We start from the raw sequence: 17,992 nt of genomic DNA, 5'->3' as shown, positions 1-17,992 counted from the left end.
ATGAAAATAAAAATGTAATCAACTAATTGTAAATGTTTAGTAAAAGAGGCTAATAATCCACTCAAAATTGAATTGAGGTGTTTTATTTTTGTTTCCATACATTTTTCTTAAAACAGAAGATGCTGGGAGAGTGTCATTTGGAAATGAACGTATTCATCCGCTAAAAAAAATAAAACTTTCAATATTCTCAATTCACAAACACTATTAATGTAACAAGGGGGGTTTATCTTTCACAGTATATAAGATTTGTTCTATATATGTATTTAAAACCTTTTCAAAACGTAATTAATAAGTCGGTAACAGGTTTGACCAAACACACACATTTGCGTTGGTTATATGAAAAAAAATAAGATAGCCTGAGATGGCACGGCACATTTTCCTAAGAGGTAAGGATCTACTTCATCCAAAAAGGGGCTTAAAGATTTTCAAAACAGTACTTTGAAAATCAAACATTAAACGTGGGAAATGGCACGTTTTCGTATAATGACCCATATATATACTTAGTAGGGGTGTGCATTGGCACTGCCCTCACGATTCGATTCGATTACGATTCACCAGGTAACGATTCGATTCAATTCGATTCTACGATGCATTGCGATGCATCAGAATTCTACTGCACACAACAAGGCAAAATTTTCATCAGTCATGAGGCAATACAAGCAGTCAGATATTGAACAACAGATTTTATTGGCTGCTATGTGTGTATTATCACTCTCCTGTATCTTTGACATAAATGTCATTAAATAAAATAAATTGAATGGTACAGGGTATTGGATATGGCATTTTCAAACCTGAAAAAGAAAGCATAAATCACTGATTTCAGTGCTTTGAATGAGAAATGTTTCTCTTCTCTCTGCTTGAGAACCATTTGAAATTAAATTTCAACTTTATTGTCCAACTCAAGGCCAGAAAATAAACAGTGTAGGGTGTAACGTTTCACAAAATTCATGGTTCGGTTCAATACGATACACTTGTGGCACGGTTCGGTACGTTTGAGATACAGCAAAAAGACATTTTTTTTTTTATTCTTTTTTTATTAGAACTAACATCATAAAGTATGACTTTTTTTTTTCTTTGAGCAATGATGGAGCTATAATTGACTCTTCTTAGGAGCATATAAAACAAAACAGCTCCTTGGAAAAAATTAAATGTAATATTTTGTGCTTATAAACAAATGTTTATTTTAGTTCAGATTAACATTTGAGGGCAGCAATGTTATTCATAATGTCGAAATAAATCCGACATAACGTTACTTGAAAGCATTATAGCCTACTATTCCTGCCAAACTTCCAAAGTTGCAGTTAGTGTTACTACAGTAAATCCATGGTGAATATTGCAGATCTGTGGACACTGGATAGTTCATTCATGTCACAATTCTTCTTCCTGGTTTCCACGTCAGCGCTGTTTGATCCGTTAATAACGGAGAAATGTGAATGTTTCTCACTAGATCTCGCAGCGATGTTATTACTTTAGTGGCGAGTTCAAATGCTTTCTTTACTGGATCTCTTAGCGTTGTGTAGTATAAGATCGGCTCGCGCTGCGTTGGTCCAAACTGATAAACAGTCCGTCACGAGTAGCTCAGTTTCGTTCCGCTTACATTGCGTTTGCCATTTGATGTTGTGGTCGCGCCAGCGTCTACATTATGAGCGCGCTCGCGACGCGCTTACATTTGAAAAAACCGTTCGGTTTGAAAATGCGTGCCTTGTACCGAACGGTTTAGTACGAATACGCGTACCGTTACACCCCTAAAACAGTGACATAATCGATTATGGCACTTTGCCGCATCGATGCTGAATCGTGCATGCCCCGCATTGCGATGCATCGCCGAATCGATTATTGTTGACACCACTAATACTTAGTATATATATATATATATATATATATATATATATATATATATACTATATTTGTATATAGTATATTATATACAGGGTTGGGGAGTAACGGAATACATGTAACAGCGTTATGTAATCAGGATACAAAAATCCAGTAACTGTAATCCGTTACAGTTACGTCAAAAAACGTAGTAATCAGATTATAGTTACATTTTGAAAAAAGGGGGAATACTTTCAGGATTACAATGGTTTCGTTTTTAACTAAATAAATAAGTATTTTGGCATAATAACACTATATTAAGCGCTGCTTGATTATACAGTAGTTCCTGGTTCTGTTGCCAGTAATGACTCACGTGTGCCACACGCTGGTGCATGCGCAAATAACAGCTGTCTACAATCTCCTCAGACGCAGACGCAGACTGAATCACTGCTGCTAGTAGAAACGATGCTGCCTGCGGGTAAAATCGCTTTTAATTCATGTAAATTGCGCTGCTATTTTGTAGAAATTAGGAGAGAAGCTTTTTTAGTACTCAAAATGTCCTTTCTTAATCTTTTCTCGCGTGACGGGATGTCCGCTGTCTAGGTAACGTAGGGGAACTCCCACTGCCAACGCCCCACGTCCAGTCAGGCAAATTAAGAAAGATCACGGCTTTAGTCAACATGTAGGCCTATTTTAAATAAACTAAATAAACTAATATGTAGATTGTGTAAAATTTTTAAATGTTGTGTTTTTATTTTTTAGTTAAAAATTAGTTACAAATAAAACAAAATAATCTGTAATACCATACATTAACCACTAGATGTCTGTATAGCCCTTTACATAAATATATATTAAGGCCTGTGTGTATATTTTGAAAATATTGTACACTGGACCAAATTCTTAATAAATAAAAGTTTTTTTTTTTTTTATATTTCTTCTTGCTTGACTTTATTTATATACGTGACCTTGAAGTAATCCAAAAGTAATCAGTTACATTACTTTCATATTATAGTACTTGGATTACGTTACTGAATACTTTTTTAACCCCCTGAGGTCGGCGGTATCGCCGGCGATACCAGCTCGCTTTTTTTTTATCAGTGTAAAAGAAACTCATAAATACTCTGTTGACTTTGATTTTCCATAGGAGTTTCATACATCAATCGATTCTGTTAAATGTGTATTATTTTTCTGTATACTCACAATAAAAACAAAGTGTTGTGCTTTTCGCCAAATTAAGAAAAATAATCACGGAGCGAGTTCTGCCTTCTCTCTCTCCGTGTAGTCCATTCTGAAACGCGTCCGAAAATGAATCATAACTCAGCGAATACTTCTCACACAGGCACGTGATATATGTCTTTATGAAGCTTGAAATCTCTTCTTTTAAATGAAGTAATTAATAAAAAAAACAAATGTTTTCAACTCATGTAATCCGTTTGAAAGCAAGGAGAGGTACCGTTTTTTCCTTCTGCCTAATTATCTCTATAATGAACTGAGGCCGCCCCGCCCCCGGCGCTATTGACATGGTAAATAGTTTAGGTAATCTATGCTTCGCACCCGCCCCCCGATCAATGCCTTGAAAACACGAAGTTTCATCAGATCAGATTCACTGATAGTTCATCGCGTTTAGAGAGGATGGCGCGTTTCTCCGGTAAAGACGCTCTTCAGATGATTCTGGACAGCGAGGAATAACTCACCTTGGCTTTTCCTCAGAGGAAGATTGTAACTCAGAATTGATCACGCCGAGTAAACACAGAGTTTTCACGTGAGTAAATACGTGAACTCAAGTGGTCTAGTGGTAGAACATTTGCCTAGCGTGTTAGAGGTTCTGAGTTCGAATCCGCACTCATATAGGTTTTTTTTTTTTTTGTCAAATCAGATTATGTTTATCAGTGGTTGTATATCAGGCAGAGACATGTGTGTGTGTGTATTTTGTTTTGTAATTTCACTGGAACGAAAAGAGAGTCTCCACAACGGATTGAAGCGGGAATCCACGGCGCAAACCTGTGAGGGGCTGTGTTTTCTCGTTTATATTCCTTTTAGCATTTTACCATTTATATTCCTTATAATAAAAATGAAAGACCTATGTTACAGACATATGAAAGACAACATTTCGTTGATTAGTTTTGGATAGATTATACATTTTTACTGTAAAATATCTGCCACCTCAAATAAGCTTTTATTTGCCAATTTTTTTGTCAAAAATAATCAAATAATCAATCAAATCCTTAACTTTGAAATATGTATGATAAAATGTATACTTTAGTTTGTACAAAGAAAGATTACACTTGAATTGTTGTTTATTTAAATATTTACAAGGTAGATGTAAACAAACTATTAAAAGGTAAATATAAGCCTTTTCTTTAAATAATTTTTATTGTGTTTTATTAGTGACAAATTTGGGGAGAAGATAAATATTCCAAAACTGAAAATACAGTATGAGAATTAACTGCACAATTACATGTTTTCCTTGGCTATTATAGGCCAAATTGCAAGCACAATATGTGGAAAAATAAAAAAGAATTGAGATGCTTCCAACTGTTGCTCTTGCATTCTTGTGGCTCAGTGACTCACCTGAATGAATGGCTCATTAAGTATGCGGTCCTCAGGTGTGAACCACTACATATGCATGATCTGTGACGCCCACTCCGCATATGGCCTTTCCAAACAGAAAGTGCTTTGCAAAATTCAAATCAATGTATTGTGTTATGTGAAGGATTAGGCAGGGTGATTTTCACATAATTTTGAAGAAAAAACACTAGGCGATGACATCCATTAGACAAAAGTCTTATTGGCACATATTTAGTGTGTGTTTTGTGGTCTTATTTCAGAAACTTTAGTTTTTAGTTTTTTCAATAACCACGCATAAACATTATTCTCTCAAAAATGCAGACATGTACATTCTTGTTGCTCACATATTATGGTAGCCCTGTTTGTGCTAAATAGTGTGTAATTTTTTTTTGCCATTACTATGTTTATAAGCAACTGAAAAAAGCACAAATGTCAGGGCATGTCAGAACATCTCAAGGACCCCAAAAACACCTTAGACCCCAGAGGGTTAAAGGAGAACTCCGGTCAATTTTAACATTGAGCTAATTTTTTTGTAAATTTGGAGTGCTGTCAATACAGAGAACAATGACAAAAATCGGTGTTGCCTACACAGTGTTATCCTCTTTTTAAAATTTGCACCCTGTTGACTTCAATGGGGCAAGTTTTAAACCTGCTTTTAGCCTCTTAACATCCTTGATGTGTCATACAAGTGCACAGCCATGTGAGTGATTCCTTCAGAGTGAACACGAGTGAATCTGACTACAGTAGATGTGAAAGATCTTGTTGAAACATCTACAAATGTCCATATATAGGTGAAAATGCCCCTTGAAATCAATTTAAGGTGGCAAATATTACCCCTTAATAACAAATTTTAATTTCTGTCACTGCTGTAAACTGACCACTGCATAGAATATGAAAAATATGAATATCTTTGTCAATCAGCTGTCAAAAGGCCTAAACAAGCCATGGCACCAAGCACAGAAACACAATCAGTAAAATGTTATCTAATTATTATCAAGAAAACTTTGAAAATATCGATCGAGACATATTTTGTCAATATTGCACACCCCTAATGCATGGTATTAATTTTGATTTCTTCGGGTCTTAAAAAGCCTTAAATTTGACTTTAAAAAATGTGCAGAAACCCTGCTTCATAATATTTAGGTTGAACCACTATATATTTACCAATGTTTTTACCACTTTTCTGGGCTTTGACAGTTGCAATGATATTGATATCAATGGAAGGACAAAACTATCAGATTTCATCAAAAATATCTTCATTTGTGTCCTGAAGATGAACAAAAGTCTTGAGGGTGAGTAATAATGACAGAATTTAAATTTTTGGGTGCAAACATGCATTTTAGTCTGGTAAATCATGTTGTCATATATGCAATAAACATTGCAAGGCTTGCAATTAAGTTAAATTATTTCTGTCACAAAGGTTTGGGCTGGATTCTGGCAGTGTGTGCTCTATATAAACGGAGAGTCTAAAGACTGCCTTTCCACTGATACTCTGATGGCACCGGATGAGGGGATGATATTGTTAATGAGCTGGGTGATGAGTAGACAAAAGTTGTAGAAGAAAACTTTAAATCTGGCAACCCCACTTCCAAAAATTTAGTTAGTTGACAGTGCGCATGTAAACAGACACATTGAGTTGATGTATTTTACCAGGGCAGAACAAATATCAGTTATTGATCACAACATCCAACATTGCATTTTTTTTTTTTTTCACAACATCCAACATTGCATTTTTTTTTTTATGTTGTTCAGTTTTAGACAGCTTTTGTGCTGTCTCTCTTTGTCAAAATATATACACTCAGATAATAATATTTAATTGTTGTTTTTTTCTGCCTTTTAGACACTTGTTTGACATCAATCCTGAACGTGGATCAAAATCTAAGAAAGGACAAGTAACTTCAAAGAAAACTGGCCAAGTTGTGCAAAACAAGAACACCACTGTAAGCCTACAGGTGTCCTCACTTCTGCGAAACCTTGCAGACTTTGAATGGGATTTCGTTTGCACTTTTATGGACTTCAAAAAAGAAACAGCATTTCACTGTCGTTATAAAGCTTGGAAGAGCCAGGACATTTTTTAATAGAACTCTGATTGTATTCGTCTGAAAGAATAATGTCATATAGACCTAGGATGACTTGAGGGTGAGTAAATCATGAGCTAATTTAAAATTTTGGGTGAACTATTCCTTAAATTAAGTGCTAACTGTTACCTGTTTGTTGTTAAGTGTTAAAATTGCATTTTATGTTTAAAAAGTAATTCAGCCAACATGTTCACAGAAGGCAATTTAACTAAATAAATGTTTTAAAACCCAGAAAATGTTGTTTTCTTTTTCCTAGTGTGACTACTCTTATGAAACCTTAAAATATAATATTTTAATTATGTAATAATAAAAGCAGTATTCCCTGTAAAAATACAATTTATTGCTGTCGACAAGTTTAATAATGTAAAATGTGGTATATACTGTATTTGGTAATTACAGTGGAGTACTGTAAATGCTGTTTACTGTAGTAGTGAAAAGTTTTACAGTGTACATGCATGTGATACTGATGCTTTTTTAAAGCTGTGGCATAGGTTATGGTACTTTGTGGATGTATTTGTCAAAAATGACAAAGAAAACACTGCATTATTGTATTAAAATACTATATTTGGTATTCACACAATAGACAAAATCTCCAACTATAGGCATTTAATTTCAAGGCATTCAGATATAAGATTTGTATCCCTAATATATGTGAAAGTATGTATTTTAGAAATAAGTACATATATGCATGTATACATATGCGTCATATATGCATGTATACATATATGCGTCTTACATATATTTCACATTTATGTGCATATACGGGAAAATATATGGCACTTACATGAAAACGGCCATTTTTGATATATTTTGAAATATATGTTTCATATATGTATATGTGTTTTACATATATGAATTTTGCATATATTCTCATATATGCAGCAGACATACATGGGCACTAACATTATATATGTAATTTACATATATTGACATATATTACATTTCTGTATGGGTTTGCCCATTGTGTGTGTGTTTTTGGATTTGTGTGTAGAGTTCTGAGAATATGAGGCATGCTTTCAGAAAATGTGTGTAAACAATCGAGAAAACCTGTAAATATAAAAGGTTGGAAACATACCTGAAACAGCACGTCATTAAAGGACAGCGATACCAGAGACAATTTATATGAGACATGCCACTTCCTCAATCCTCAATACAACTATATAAGGAAAACCCGTAACGGCAAAGATGGCGGTTGTGTGCACATGTCCCGCCCCTCCCGCTGGAAAGCCAATCATCTGCTTTTAACAGTCAGCAGCTGACCACTAAGGAGCGAATGTACAGTGACGTGACATAACTGCCATATTCAACCTGTGCTTTCGCGCTGTGGCTGGCGCTGAGCCAAAGACGGACGCGCTCAGCGCTTGTCATCTCTATCACAACTGTTCAGTGTTTTAACCACATAATGTTTATTTTAGGTTTCAGACATTTAAATACATATAATTGTTTAAGTGCTTGGCACAACACCGGCATTCTGGATAGAGACGTAAATAAAGTTTGGTGTCGTGAACGTGAACCCTTGCGCATGCGTAGTAAAGGTATAACCTGTGGGGAAAAAGGCATTTTAAACCTTATTTTGGGGCAAAGTCATCAAACTTTTTCAGCGATTTTTATCATATTTTACTGCTGTTTCTATACATGCAGTTTTTATGTCCCAGTGACCAGTGAAAGTAAAGTTCTGACTCTCTGCCCATTCATTTAGATAGGAGCCTGGTCTTGTTAGTCCGAAATAGCTGCCCGGAGGCGTTGCCAAGATGGCGGCCGAGTGGCACGACTTGCCTAAAAGGACTTTGGCGATACTCATCCACTTTACCGGAAGCTCGCACAACAACGAGTGCCGCCGAGTGTACCCCTATTAATTCCCCTGTCCACTACAACAAAGAAGTAGATATATGTTACGGATAAGGATGGCTGACGCGAAACAGTCGTTCCGAAGCTTTGCGAGATCCCGAAGCGCAGATGTGTCGAAACACTGATCCGAAGCGTGATTCAAAACACCCATGTCACGTGACTATGACCAAACGAAGCCTCGAAGTGTTTCACTAGTGTTTCATCAGGTGTGGTCCGCCGAATCAGCGTTTGATTGACACGGCCGGGAACAGACAACACAATCGCACACGTGTATAAAAGTGAAATCAACGCATATTGACCTCGTGGGTTTTTGTGAGAGGAGTTTGATTTTGAGATAGCGGATTTTTGGTGATATAGTGACAGTGCGATTTGATTAGTTATAGGCTATTTAGGCTTGCATTTAAATTTACACAACACATTGACTGATAGGCTAGAGACAGACAGAGTATATATATAGTGACATATTAGATACATAGATATAAATATATATAGACAGCTAGATTAATAGATAGATACATATATAAATACATAGATTATATATAGATACATATAGATACATAGATAGATTATATCTAGATACATATCTAGGTACATATTTAGATACATAGATAGATTTTAGATACATATCTAGGTACATAGATAGATTCATATCGATAGATACATAGATAGATAGATAGATAGATAGATAGATAGATAGATAGATAGATAGATAGATAGATAGATAGATAGATAGATAGATAGATAGCTTTGGATAGATAGATAAAATGGAGGCTCCCCAGAAGAGATGCTGTACATCTGTGGCGTGGAAGCATTTCCATTTAGAAACCCCAAATAAAGTGAGATGTGTGTATTGTGATCGGCAGCTAGCCTACTGCAACAATACATCATCCATGATGCGCTATCTGAGGAGCACTCATCCTGCCATTCTACAGGGTGCAGAGGATGGTATCATTACCCCTGTACCTAGAGGCCTGCTACTGACACTGCTGGGCCATCTATGCAAGGTATGCATTGTTTGAAATATAATTATAATTGAAATATAATTACAAACTCTTGGGACACTGTTTAGAAAGTCCATAGCCCTATGCCCTACAACCTAATGTCCCAATCACAACTGCCAATCATGTTAAAAATAGCTTCAATGTGAATATAATATAATATAATATTGTGTGAATATACATTTTATAGGTCTACATATGAGTACCCAATATACTGCCAGTGACAACATCATTTTGGTTTTCCTATTTGTTGTAGTTCTACATTCCATTACATTTTTCTCTGCACACTGGGCATAAACTTAAAGCATAAACTGACCCACTAACTTACTGGAAAGAGAGAGCAGTAATCTTTCCTCATTTGTATGTCCTTGCTAAAAATATCTTTGCATGCCAGCAACAAGTGTCCCTTGTGAGAGGATTTTTTCAAAGGCTGGAGAAATTATCTGTAAAAAAAGAAGTAGGCTAAGTCCTTCCACAGCAGAGAAATTAATATTTTTGAATAAAAATCTCTAAAAAAGTGAGACATTGTGGCTTGATTTCTTTTATTAATATTCATTTTGCAGGACCAAAATAACATTATGCACAGTGAGGAGCCTATAGGTTACAAGCTTCACATATTAGAAAATTATAATAATAAAAAAACACCACATTTTTTTTAATGGCTTGTCAAGGTTGTTTCAGATCAACACCTGCAAGTGACCACTAGGTGTCACCGTTGAGACGGGTGTCGGATTGATTCGAAGCCTCGACACAATATGGCACATTTGGTTCAACTGTTTCATTGCTTCACGAGGCCTCGATCTGGCCATCACTAGTTACGGAAGCAGACGGACAACAAGGTAAGTAGTGATGTAGTGTTTATTTTCAACAGCAGAGTATCAAGATGAATCAACGTGCAGTATTTAGGTGAGTATCAGAGTTCAGAGGTGGAGAATTCTTGAGTGCAATTCGTGGATGAATAATAGATGTTTCTTTTGCAGAAACGGTGGGATGAAACTTCCAGAGTGGATTCAGACTTCGTATGAAGTGGATGACAGGCTGACGGCACACACTCACGCACCACTTGACAGGACAGAAGGCTTACGGCTCACACACCATTCGAGATGAGATCTGGACAGACTGGAATCGGCGTAGAGAACTGGTAAGTAAACACAGGTAAGTTTAGATAGTGAAACTCACAGAGAGAAACACTATGAGTCCGCTTCGGATAAATGAGCCTGGACAATGAGAGGTGCGTGGTGTGTGCTTATGAAGCAGGTTGATGGGGTGCAGGTGTGTCTAATTAAAACTCAGGTGACTGTGATCGCTGGGTGATTGTGGTGGAAGAATCTGGCCAATCCGTGACAATATACATGAGTTTGCCTCCAGTGAACGAACTAAGCCAAAATGTTATCTTGTGAATATTTGCTGACCAATAGTAAAACATGAAATTGGGTAAAGAGAGCCCACCATTCAGTTGCATCTTTGAAGCAACGATTTCTGAATTCTGGGCACTTTACCACCCCACAAAAAGACGGTGACAATCTGCTCAATAGATGTAAAAAAATGCTTTGAAAAATTGCTGTTACTAATACAAATTCAATCAAACATAACAACGTTTGCTGGAATCTCGTATGTTGAAGTAGCAGTCGTTGTTATTTCCTATTTTCAACCAAGAATAACCTAAAGTTCGCTGGAATCTCGTATGTTGAAATAGCAGTGGGTGTCATTTCGTAACTTTCATTTAGAAAGGGGCTATAAACATTTGGCAATACTTTGTTATTTGTGCATAGCACCCGTGTTTTGGGGAAAAGTGATTACAAAACTTATCTCAGCAATTTTTTTGCTTGCGTTTTCATATTTTTTAAACAGAAGTTGGTGTTACCTCTGGTTAGCATACCATACTGTATGCTACTTACAATATTACAGAAGAAACCAAACAGACTCTCTCTCACACACACACACTTTATTTCAGCATTATGTTATTTTTATTTTTAAAATATTTTTACGTTTAACTTTGGATTAATGACTAATGTATTTATAAACATTTTAAGGAACTCTTAATACTAATGTAATTACAGTTTTTACAGTCGCTAGGACACTTTTTCTCGTCACTTTTTCAAAACTCTTCACACAGTTCTCCTAACCAACTTTCAGCTCGGCACAGCAGTTCATTTCACATTCACAATGCACTAAAAATCACTTCATACATGTCTCAAATCAACACCTTCTTCCAGAACACTAGCAAAGGTTGACAGCCAACAAACACACTTTATCACCCACAAAACAATGACCTAAAAAACACTAACAACAGGAGCATTATACAATGTTTTCTTCTGTAAATGCTTTCTTTCTGCTACCTCTCTACTGTTTAGAATTCACTGCAATATATGTTACTAGAATGAATTAGACATGATGCAGGGTATGCTTCAATACTTTATATATTTTATGTTTTTGGAGTAATTCCAAAATACAAGAATTTGTATCACACCATCCACCAATATCATAGACTGAAGGAGTGCTCCGTGGAGCTCGCTGAACTCCAGACACACACGCGTTTATGACCCTGCTCTGCGTAAATGCATTGCCTCTTTTGAAGCGTTTTGACATAGATTTCATTGAAGGTAAATTGGAGCGGCCACACTGAGCTGTGCGTAACACCCACAGACGTGAAGTGAACGAGACAGAGGCTGTCCGGTACTGTCTGAAATGGTTAACTCTGTGGCGATGCATGTGCAAAACTAATCATAAAGTCAATCAGGATACATAACACAGCCTACTATAGGGATCTCCCAGCAGAGGTGTGGACTCGAGTCATGTGACTTGGACTCGAGTCAGACTCGAGTCATGAATTTGATGACTTCAGACTCGACTCGACAAAATGTACAAAGACTTGCAACTCGACTTGGACTTTAACATCAATGACTCGTGACTTCACTTGGACTTGCGCCTTTTGACTCGAGAAGACTTGCTACTTCCCATGAAAACTGGGGAAACAATGTTCACACGGCCGCGCCGCTCTCAGTGTATCTGCATCTGTGAAAAAATGTGCACCACCTGTATGCATGCAGAGAGCACCGCGCTGCCTGCACGACATCCAATCACTGTAGTCCCACGTTGTTTTGATTCGACAGCATCTAAGCAGGCACATTGCAAGACAACCAATGAAGCGCAACACGCAACAACGCATGCTACGAATTTGATCGAATGCTAAGCCCCTTATCGGATGTACCTTAACTTACTAGCTGCTACATAGCTGCCAACTCTCACGCATTCACTGTGAGACTCACGCAATTGACACTTTTCACACGCTCTCACGCCACACATCCATTTTCTCACGCACAGAAAAATCGCGAAGCAAAGAGGACACGGAGACCGACAGACTAGACAGAGCAGGTTAGTTATGATATAAAAAAATCTCTGCTCTCAGATTCTGTCAATTTTATTACGAAATTCAGACAATAAATACCGTTTTGGCGCTTGTAAATGTGACGCGACAGATCCCTAGCGGCACGTGACTCGGTCATCTCTAGCTGATAGTAAATAACGTTAAACACGAATGAACACTGTTGAAAGATACAGTACAACTTACCGAAATGTATATTCCTCATACATAATATCGACCCATCAATCAAAGGGGTCAATAAAACAGCTGGAGAACAATTATGTCACATAACATTTACCTCAGGAAAGCCATTTAATGACCATAATGTTAGTTGGCTAGAAAAAAAGAGCTATAGAGAGTATTTTGCTAAATATGTGTACTATATTGTATGTTTATTATATTTTTACTTATATCATTAAATAAATTTGTTATTATAATAAAAAAACGCATTATATTTAATTTGTGTAATTTTTAACCTTAAATAATACTGCCAGCTGATAGGGCTCTCTGTATGTTTACAGCATTAGGTGAGTTGTTTTTTTCTAGAGAAAAATGAATGCCTATCTTGTGTAGCCTACCTAATATTTATCCAAATGAGTCAATATTAAATCAAATCACAATAATTGAATTGAACTGAAATCATAAAAAAGCGTAGCTTACCAGATATTGAACCATGTAAACATTGTAACATGTTGTCACTAAACCTAATAAAATTCAGTTTAGTTACAAAAATATTTTGGCAATCACAATACACTTATTGTGATGCAAAAATTACGTCACAATTATTAATAATTGCATCACAATTGCACAAGCAGAAGAAATAAATTCATGTAAAATTTGTGAAAATTAAATTTTCTGTTTTTTACTGTATTTGGTTAATGTCATTGTATAAAAAGAGGTTTAAATAAATACAAATCTTACAGACATACATGATTTGTATACATTTTATTTCTGTGGTAAGAGGACTTGAAATGACTCAAAACTAAAATGGTGGGAATTTGGACTCGACTTGAGACTTGTTGGCTTTGACTTGTGACTCGACTCGGGACTTGCCTCATCTTTGACTCGACTTGAGACTTGTTGGCTTTGACTTGTGACTCGACTCGGGACTTGCCTCATCTTTGACTCGACTTGACTTGGGACTCGAGGGCAAAGACTTGAGACTTACTTGTGACTTGCATAACAATGACTTTGTCCCACCTCTGCTTTTTTGTTTTTTCACTTTCGCTCTCAGAGTGGTAAGATATGTGGGGACACAATGCAGAGGGCCTTCCTCGAATGGGCCTATGCCAAATTTGAGGTTGACAAGCTGTCTCCGGTCCAGCATTTTCAGTGCCCTGCATGCACACCCTCCACGTTGGCAGTTGCAGTGGATGGGAACTGCAAATTATATCGTTTAGAAAGCCAACCAGGGTGTGTAACATTCATGTACAATGAAATGCTAGTGAGCCACAAATTACTACTTTTATACAATAAATTTTACCCACATCTACATATATCTTTCAAGACCTGATGGGTTTTGATGGAGTCTTTTTGGCCAGTGATGCTGAGGTGTCCTCCTTTGTTGATTACATCCATGGAACAACTGGACATGTAAGCTAAATTTATATTTCTTCATGTGTAACACCACAATTTCACATTTTTATGAATGCTTGCCAGTTTTTTCCCCCAAAATTTAAACATTATTTGGTTTATTTCAGTAATAGAGCGGCATTACTCCATCAAATACCATGATTTACAGCTTATTTTATAAAATGTAACTGTGTAAATGTCTGTATTTGCCTTCATCTGTTTAAGAATCCAGGGAAAGGCAGATGTGGTGCGGGTCAGTGGACCGCAGCACGAGAGTCCGCCAACAAGTCTGCAAGCAAACTAGACGAGGAAGGTGTTGAAGTTGCTGTCTGCCGTCATGGGGTTTTGCTGAAGGGACTGAATATGTTGCGTGGAGAAATATTTGCACACCCATTACATCTCCAGAAACAGCTAGCTTCACAGACCGTCCAGTTCTTGTGCTCTGATGTGGTCTGCAAATATTGGCCATATCTGCAGAGAGTTGTGGACCACTGTCCAGAGTTGGAGGACTTGCTGAACATGCGCCCATTTCTCTCCATCATGCATGCAAAAGCGCATTCATGCATGTGTGAGGTAATCATGACAATTAGATGTATTTCTTATCATTTGTACCACACATTATGATTGTCTGTCCTCTGCCCCTACTTGTTGTTTTCTAAATAATAACATTCATGTAAATGTGTTACAGTTAAAATGGGGGGGACGCAGTCAAGAAGGAGCTGGAACAACAATCGGGGAGGAGGTTGAGCAGGTTAACAGCTTCCTCTCCCGAGCAGCCATATGTGCCAAGCACATGTCAAAAGCCGGTGAGCATTTTTCATGTATAGTTTTGTCCAAATTGAGACCAAGGGGTTTGAACACTGACGCTCGGCCTTTGCATTTGAGCTCCATGCATAGGTGCGCCCTTAGAAAACAACTGTCTAGGCAGCACTTTTACACTGATCTTTATAATAATTTAACTTCTGATCAGTGTAGTATCTGACCTTTGGTCCTCACTGTGAACCTAAATTACTGCACATACATTGTGTGTCAAGTTCGCACAGACATGCTAACAATCCAAGGAACAAGCGCAAGGCAGAAAACCTTGACCGGACACTGGCCAAAAGATACATCAAGGTACTAACTAGGCAAATATGTATAATGACATTTTTGTTTTTAAATTGTCTCAGCATTTGTTAACGCGGACATTTCTTTTGGACAGACTGTACAAAGGATTGCAGAGGCAACAAAGGGCCTGGAGAAGCTCAGCGCTGAGTTATCTCTACAGCAAGACACGGTCCAGCACTGGGTGTCTGATGTTCAGCAGTGGACCTCAAGAAAAAATTATTTGATGGCATATTTTAAAGAACCATTGGCTCTGCTCTTGTACAGGGGATCTGAAAAGAGGCTGATTGTAAACTGAAATGGGCATTGATTAATTTGTTTGTTGTCGTACAAAGGAGCAACAATCCAAGATGCCCTGCAGAGGACCATCGAGGGGCTATATTTGGGCATCAGACAGCGACAATGTCAGCTGTATCGTCAGGCTGGTGAGAGACAGACTAGTAATGCAGATTTGTGGAAAAATTAATTCACCACTGATTTATACATAGCAAAAATAGCAAAGCTATTTATATAAAAAAAAGTATGTTTACTACCAGTCAGGGCAGCATACTGAAAAACTGTCAAAATCATAATAAGGTTGAGTGCAATATCCAAATATTTCCAATATTTCTGCAAAGTGCAGAGATGTCCTGACCTATACCAATTTTGTCCTCTATTTTAAAAAAAATATGATTGTTTAAAATAGATTCTGAAAAAACTGCAAAAATGATCACACAATAATCATAACACGTACATGCATATTGTGCAGTCTTATTTTGTATGGTGCTTTTGTGTAGTCATCATGTGAATGCACACTCGTTTTGAGTTTCTCACAGTGGGTGGGAATAAGCGAAGGCATCAGCTGAGAAGAAAGATTGCTGTTGAGAAGAAAGCCTTGGGAGTTGCCATCAATGACCACAATGCTACTGTGGGGGAAGTTGAAGAACTGCCTCCTCCCAATGATCTCCTGGCTGTGGACAACTACTCCTGGCCATGGGAATGCAAGCACTTCCTCTGAGATGCACTGAACACATATTGTTTGATGCACACATCTTGCTGTAAATATGGAATCTGATGTAAAAAATGTAAGACATTGGGCAATATGCAAAAAAAAGAAGAATGCAGTAATTTGTAAATGGATGTGATCGAAGCGCTGGGGTTCAGTCTCATCCTGTCAGGGTTTATGTCTCTATTGTAGTAGTACAGCATGCACTATATCTTCTGTCCCAATAGTTTTATAGGAGGTTGTAAGATAACACTTTGATGTAATGTATTGCAGGTCATGGTGATATGGAGCGGGAAAAAAATGTTTTTGACAAGGTAATGCTGCTGGCTAGACTGAAAGAAGAAGAGGTTATTGTGGTTCGTGAAGTCAAGCAGCACATGGAGTAGATGAGGAGTGTTGCTGGACTGACTGAGGAGTTTACCTCTCAGCTCACTGAAGACACCGATGGGAAATGTAAGTTAGTCTTTATCTTCAGTTTGCTTCTCTGGAAACCACTGGCTCATTTCTTTATATTTTAATGTCACATGTTCAGGCAGTGCAGAGGGCTTAATGGAGAAAGGAGGTGAGGGACTACTCTGTGTGCTGAAGAGAAGAGTGTGTGAAGTTGAAGCACAACTGGCTACTGCACACACAACATACAGAAGTGTTCTTGGACTGCAAACATTGTCCTTAGATGACTTCTCTGAAGAGGAAGACTTAGAGAATACTTCCTCAACTGATGAGGAACTGGGAGAGGAGTTATTAGGGAGAAAATGTGCATGACTCTATGAAGATGTCAAAGCACAAGATGTCAAACATGACAAATTACCTTTTTTTTTTTGTTTTTTTTTAGCATTACATTTTTTGTCGAAATGTATTGCGCATCCCTACATAGCTTCACTGTAGTTGTGTATAGTTTGTATATGTACTGTAGTTAACTGTACATAGCCTATTGTATTGTTCCTCTCTCCAACAGTGTGCTATTCCAGCTCATGTTTCCACATGTCTCTCTCTCTCTCTCTCTCTCTCTCTCTCTCTCTCTCTCTCTCTCTCTCTCAATTCAGTTCAGTTCAAAATTGCTTTATTGGAATGACTGTACATATTACAATATTGCCAAAGCTTGTAAAAACACATCAAAATAATAACATTTTATAACATAACTTAAATCTAAATGTACTACTTAAATTAATTGTACAAATTAACAGTATAACAAATTATAATATCTGTGAACATTTTACACCACTGTGATTTAACATACACACACACACACACACACACACATATCACTGAGGGTCACTGTGGTGGACAGTAGTGAAACACACTGAGGTCAGACACACACCTTACACACACATTCACCTTCTGTCTCTCAGGCTGTGGCACACACACGTATCTCTCTCTCTCTCTCTCTCTCTCTCTCTCTCTCTCTCTCTATCTGAAGATATGTAGTTTTTATTTTGAACAGGGCATAGTCTCTTATTGTATTAATTTCAGCCAGTGAAGTGAACTGTTGTTTCAACTATAGTCATGTCTCTTTTGTTTGATTCATGAATAGCTTTCATTTAAGTCAGTTTCCTGTGTTATCCCATTGTGTGTGAGTTGTTCCCTTCGAGTAAGTCTGTAGTAAGTGTTAGGCCTATATTCTAAGGCAGGGGTCACCAACTGCACTTGTCTGAGGGCCAGG

The sequence above is a fragment of the Rutilus rutilus genome (genome assembly GCF_951802725.1).
Source record: "Rutilus rutilus genome assembly, chromosome: 4".
Lineage (NCBI taxonomy): Eukaryota > Metazoa > Chordata > Actinopteri > Cypriniformes > Leuciscidae > Rutilus > Rutilus rutilus.
Note: the sequence above shows the minus strand (reverse complement) of the source record.